The following is a 6,931-nucleotide window of genomic DNA, read 5'->3' as shown; positions in this document are numbered from 1 at the left end:
ATGTCTTCTTTTCCTCTTTGCTGGTGAGATGTCTGGGTCAGAGGCTGCTCTCCATCCAGCTCACTTTTAAGAGCACGAAGCCATCCTAAGTCCTTTGAACTTCCCTCTTCCCTATCAATCCCCAGGGGCAGAGTTCAGCTAAGACTTTGGATTCTTTGCCCTACATACCCAGGCCGTGGTGTCCAGGAGCTATAACCCCTTCTCTGAACCTAGAACTGTCTGTTTCTTTTCTGTAGAATTCTGGTATTGATCCAGGGCTGATGTTGATGGTGGCCATTGATAATGATGCCACTTAAGAGAGAACCCTCCAAGAATCCCCTCGTCACCGCAAGGAGACCATATAGACATAAAGAAGTTGGCAGTGAGACAGAGGCGACATGGCCATTTGATTTTATAGATTACAGAGCATGTAGGTGTCACCCATGAAGCTTGCTCTGGAGTGTGCAAAGCCCGGCTGAGTGTGCACCCCAAACCACAACTCATGGAGAAACACACAGAGCAGCATTCTGAGAGTCAAGGTCATTAGCCATGTAGAGGGGACAGGGCTTTCATATTTTGATTTAGTTGTGTTTAACCTTCCTGAAGGGGACTGGGAACCTGATTACCTAGTAAGCCAGGGGGTCAAGCCTGAGAAAAATCATACCAGAGTCTGAGAAATGGAGGTTTAACTGGAGTTTACCCAGGTAATCACTAGGGCTGCAAATTATTGGGAGTTCATGTGAGAAACCCTAGATTCTTCTGTGATTAGAACCTTTGGAACCAGCCCTCTTCTAATTGATTTAGTTTAGAAGAGTACATTTCACCAGTAAATTGAGATCTGAGTAAGAATGAGAGGTGAGTCTAATTCTCAGCTCCCTCATTGCTTTTCCCAAAGGTGAGAAATAGGGATTTTATCATCACCTTCTTTCTTAGGTCTTCGTGGCGTGAGGAGAGATGTGCTTTAGAAAAGGACTGACATGTACCCACTGAATCAGTTACTAATCTAATTCTATTCTAATTAGTTAATAATGTTCAGCTACATGTGACAGAACTCCCCCTCACCCCTCCCCCAAGAAAAGGCCCCAAACAGCATCTTAAACGAGATAGGAGTTCTCTCTCTTGTAAAGAAGTCCAAAAGCATTCACCTGGGGCTGCCACAGAAGCTTCCTGGTATGAGGAGCCCAGACACTTTATCTTGTTCCTCTGTCTTGCGGGCTTCTGTTCCCAAGGTCACCTCCTGATCCATTATAGCTCCTTGAACGGCAACCATTGTATCCATGTTCCAGAAAGCACGGGGAAAGAGAAAGACACATCTCCCTTGAAGTACACTTTCTCAAGTTGTACCCGCCATTTTCACTTATATCCCATCGGCCAGAACGTAATCACTTGGTCTTTATTCCAGATGGTTCTGTGCTTAGCTAAAATTAGGGGTTCTATCACTAAAGAAGAAGAAGAGAATAGAGGATCACTAAAGTCACTAATGGTTGTCTTTTCTTTTTTTAAATTAGAAAACTCAATTAGATAACCTCCAGAGGTTCCTTTAGGAAGGAGTATATTTCTTTATATTAACAATTCCCTCAGTAAATATTCTCTCAATACTTACTGAGACCTCCCATGTGCTAGGTGATGTAGTAGGTGTTTTGAGGACTATGAAGATGGATAAGACATACTATCTGATCTCAAGGTATTTACAGTTCATTCATTTATTCAGTAAACATTTGATAAAAAGCTTCTGTGTACTAAGTATGTGCTCATCTCTGGAGATATAAAGCAAAAAAGAAGTAAGACGCTAACCCAAAGAAACAAGAATAAATGAAATAATAAATATAAAAGAAGAAGTTAGAAATTGAGAACAAAAAAAAAATAGAAAAGATTAACAAAATCAAAAGCCGATTCTCTGACATCATTAGTTCAATAGTTAGACCTCTGAAAAGACTGATCAAGACAAAAGAGAGAAAATACAAATAAATAAAATATGGAATGAAAAGACAAATAACTACAGACAAAGCAGAGATTAGAATAATAAGCAAATTATGAATAGATGTAATAATGTAATGGATACATTTTTAGGAACTATAAATGCCAAAATTGGTACAAGAAAAAAATTAAGAGAACCTACTTAGAACATAAGTATTAAAAAAATTGGAATGATAGCCAAAGACCTCTTATCCCCTCAACATCCAGGCTCAGATAGTTTTAAAGTTTCATCCCATCAAACTTACAAAGAACAGTGAATTCCTACCACACATGTGAATATATATATGTATATTATTCTAGAAAACAACATGAAGCCTATGACATTATTTATGTAAATAAAAATTCCACGTACATAAAAAATATACAAATTTTATAAGAATGCATAAAAACAAAAGAACTTCATTAACTTCATTAGAATGGTAGTCAATGATCAAGGTAACAACATTGGGAAAGGGGAATTAAGGGAATAAATAATTACAAGAATGAATGAATGAATGAATGGAGAGAGGCCATACAGGAATGAATGTGTCATGAACTAGGAGTATGGTTGATTCAATTCTCTGACCTAAGATCTAGTAGAATAGAAAAGAAAGAAGATGATCAAATTATGGTCTTGAGGGCTTACAGTTGAGTAGAAGGAGATAGACATATTTCATTTGAAAAGTGGAATAAAGTGATTAAGATATTTTGGAACAATTCTGCTCATGGTAGAGTGGGGATACAAATCATGGTGCTGTAACTTCTACCTGGTTGGGAGCTGGGGAGATGAGATTGTAGCAGCTCAATGGCACACCAGAGGAAGAGACAGGCATGGCATAAATAATGTAATTCAAAGAATAATGGAGGAAAAATTAAAAGTGAATGTTAAAAATAAATCCAATGGGAATGCAAAGGCAAGGGGTGATAATCCTGTATAAGGAATAGAAGAAGGTGTCTTGATACCTGAGCTGAGCCCACAGAACTGTGCAAATGACTCAGACAATCCGCCAGTCTAGGGTTGCATCTAGGTTCAGAAGTGGATTCTTACGTTGGCTCCAGACTCTCCATGGAGCCCAGATTAAAACTCTGCACAATCATATACCACACATAATTAGTGTGACCTGAGAACCTATCAAACAATTAGTAATAAAACATCAACTATGACTCTGCTTCCTCAACTATGAGGTAAATCCCTTTAAACCAGGTCCCAGTGCTTTTTTTTTTTTTTTCCTTTGGCATTTAGATTCTGCCTCTAAATTTGCAGATGCAATAGGATGATTTATCATGGAAAATTATTGCATGATCATCAAAAAGTAATGAAAGTTGTCACAGCCTCTCTACTTAATGGTATTTCTCACTGACCTCCTTCCCCCTACCCTGAAAATGAGCTCTAGGGGTCTAGCATGGAGCCAGCCTGGGGATCTGATGCTGTTTAATTCATGCAGGCAGTCAACCATGAGCACGTTTTTTTTTAGAAGTAAAGACAACTTCTGTAACTTTTTAATTAAAGCTTAAAAGCCCTTAATTAAAGAGACGTAAATCACTGAGAAACCTTTAAATCTTTGTAATCTTTTGTGGCACTGCTTGTATGTTTCCAGCTGTGTGCACTCGGACCTCAGAGGCAATAGGGTACAGAGAGGGAGAGCACTGCCGTGCAGTGGTCCTGGAGCAGTGGCTTGGCAGGACTGAGCATTCAGTGGCAGTGCCGTGGTGGAGATGCTGGTGTGCAGCCTGCACTTGGTGGAGAGAGAGATCAGGGGACTGTAGGACAGGAGCATCCAGCCTTGTTTCTATCTTAGCCTAAATTCACAGTCAGAGTTTTTGGTAGGTCAAGATGGCGGCCGCCTCTAGGGGACAGAGGGACAAGTCACACAACACCAGGAGGAAACAGACTGTGTGAGGACGGAAAACATTTCATTTTTGAGCCCAGGATCCTCAAAAAGTCAGTGTCATGAAAGAAAGGAATTAGAGGACTATGCTGAATTAAAGGAGGCTCAAAAGACACAACAAGCAAATGCAACGTGTGAACTTTGATTGGATCCTGATTAGAAACCAACAAAACTGTGAAAGACATTCCTTAGGGTGATGGAAAAAATTGAATATAGACTTGATATTTGATAATATTATGGAATTATTATTAATTTTATTATGTGTGATAATGGTATGGCAGTTAAGTAAGATAATGTTTTATTCCCAAGAGAGATACGCTGAAGTATCTAGAAGTGACATTTCACGATGCCTACAAATGTGCCTGAAGGATAATGACCGTTGGGCAGAGAGTGGAGGGTATCTGTGTGTTCATTTCAGTAATTTTTATACTGTTTATGTATGTATGAAACAATTTTGTAACAAAACTTGGAGGAAGAAAGAATGGCCGCCTCTGTTTCTTTGTCTCGTGGGGACCTCCCTCTGCGTGGGAGTCACAGGTCTACTGATGCAGGAGCAGAATCAGGTTGGGCGAGTGGAGCTGGACAAGTCTTCCTCTCTGCTGTGACGTGGAGTCTGGATGTTGTGAATGCACCCCTTTTTTCCGGGTTTTAAAATACCATAGACTTCGGGAAGGAGATAGCTCTTTGGATCTTCAACTGTGGCACTTAACGGTTTGTCTACCTGGATCTGAGGATTCAAACCCAAGTGGCACAGTGGCTCCCATTTGCATGGAGGTTTCAGTCTAGTCTGGGAGACAGATAGTCGGTCAGTCCCCACAGCATCATGATGTCACGTAGAGCCTTCTGACATGTGTGCGATCAGGTCTGGCATGGTGCCTGGTACCCCCAAATATTTGTGACATCATGATCTTTCTTTCTCTGTTTATAGATAGAAACAAGGACATCATATACATCTCAAAGGGGTATATATTGTTCTATGAGGCATTGGACATGGCCTCTGGATACTGGGGATCGATGTAGGGAGATGAGGGAGTGGTAGGTCACAGAACCTTCCGACTGGCTGGATCAGGGTCTAGAATGGGACGGAGTCTCCAGGATCCAAGCCCAGCAAAGATGTATGTGTCTGAGTGGATATGTCACTGGACTAGACCAAGAAATCTGCAAACTGGATGAAGTAGCCTCATTTTCCTAGGGCTCAGTGGCTGATAAAGCAGGGTGGATGTGTGTGGTATGGAGACTGGCATGGGGCCAATTAAGGGACTAGCTTATCCACACAGCTAGAGAAAAAAAATGCCCCTGGAACATCCTTTCCAAAAATTTGAACACTGCTTTGTCCAAACTTAAAAGGGCTTTAATTTAGAGAGCGCCGGAGGGGGTTTGGAGATCACCTGGCCTCTTGGTTTTCAAAGGATTCTGCCAAGAACTCCTAGGACTCTGAGGAAGTTCAAACTCAAGTCAAGACTCAGTTTGAAAGTCACAAACCAAATCCAACCCACTCCCCTTACAGAAGCTGAGTGCATTAGCTTCCTAGGGCTACTGTAGCAAAGTACCACAAACTGTGTGGCTTAACAGAGATTTATTGTCTCACAGTTCTGGAGGCTAGAAGTCTGAGATCAAGGTGTCGGCAGGGCCAGGCTCCCTCTGAAGGCACTAGAGAAAGATCTATTCCAGGCTTCTCTCTTAGCTTCTAGTAGTTCCTTGGCTTGTGGCGACATAACTCCAGTTATGGAGAGCATGGCATTTTCCCCACGTGTCTGTGTCCAAATTTCCCCTTTGTATAAATTATTATGCATTAGGGGCCCACTCTACTCTAGTGTGATCTCATTTTAGTGAATTACACCTGCAATGACTGTTATTTTCAATTAAGATCAATTCTGAGGTACGGGTGGTTAGGATTTTAACTTATGTATTTTGGCAGGGGCATAATTCAACCCGTAATAGTGAGCTAGAGGGAAATGGACTTGCCTCAGCTCAAACAGATCTGCCTTAGCACCCAAGCCTAGGTCTGGGACTCCTAATTCATTGTTAAGAGCTCTTTTCATTACTGCAAGCTGTCCCCTACTTGACGTCAGACTAAACAAGGATTCCCAAGCATGTTTTTCTCAGCCCTAGTAAAGGAGTCATTTGCCAGTTTGGAGGTGCCCATCATTCCACCTCTTTTTATTAGCACCTGATCTCCCTCTCGGAGAGTCTCCTGTTGTGTGGCACTTCCTTGGAAGATAGTACGTGTATCCCATTCTCTGATTTGAAAGGGCAGACCCTCCTTCTATCTCCAGGTAGCCAGATGGACACATGCCTTAGACTCAGCCCATCAGACCCATTCTCCTGGGCCTTGTCCCCTGAGTAAGTGATGCCATGATGCAGAGGCCACAGCAACACTCAGACTAGCCTGTTCCTGTAGGCTGGCCTCGCTGGGCCTCCTCCTGGTCATCCTCCAGACCCCCCTGGCATCCCACTCTTATGAGTCCCTGATATTCTTCCTGTAAGCCCCTTGTTTGTGTAAGAGAAGCAGAATCCACTTCTGTTACTTACAAAAATAAGCTCTGAATGATACACCAGGGTGTCACGGGTTCCCTAGAGAGGCGTCGCTAAATTCATTTTAATTCTAGAATGAATCAGGACACATCATGAGACCCCAAAGATGACAGATTGCCATTATATGGAATTATTTTTTTTTTGGACCCAGGTCCGAGCTGGGACCTCAGACCCATGCTCTGTGAGCGTCACTAATGCCACCCGAGGGGGGCAGGAGTGAGCTGGAAGGAGGCGACCACCAGCCGCTGCCACTTGCTAATCTATATTCATAACAGCCCCCGTTGCATGTCAGTTGTGCAGTAAACAGCTTCACCAGGCAGATCACAGGGCCCAACAATTTTATCTTATTTCAAATTGAGCCTAAACAAAACAGATAAGTGCTATATCATCTCCAGGAATTAATCCACATACAGTTTATCTTCTGAGAGGTTTGCCGCGGTGTCATTTGCGTCACTGTAAACACATGTTGGGTGGGTGGCTCTTACTAATTTAATTTGCTTCCAAATGTGTGTGTATGTGGGACCTCCCCCGAACCAAATAATTTGGAATAATAGCATAAAGGGAGTGAGGTA

This window comes from Eschrichtius robustus, chromosome 8, assembly GCF_028021215.1.
Source record: "Eschrichtius robustus isolate mEscRob2 chromosome 8, mEscRob2.pri, whole genome shotgun sequence".
Lineage (NCBI taxonomy): Eukaryota > Metazoa > Chordata > Mammalia > Artiodactyla > Eschrichtiidae > Eschrichtius > Eschrichtius robustus.
Note: the sequence above shows the minus strand (reverse complement) of the source record.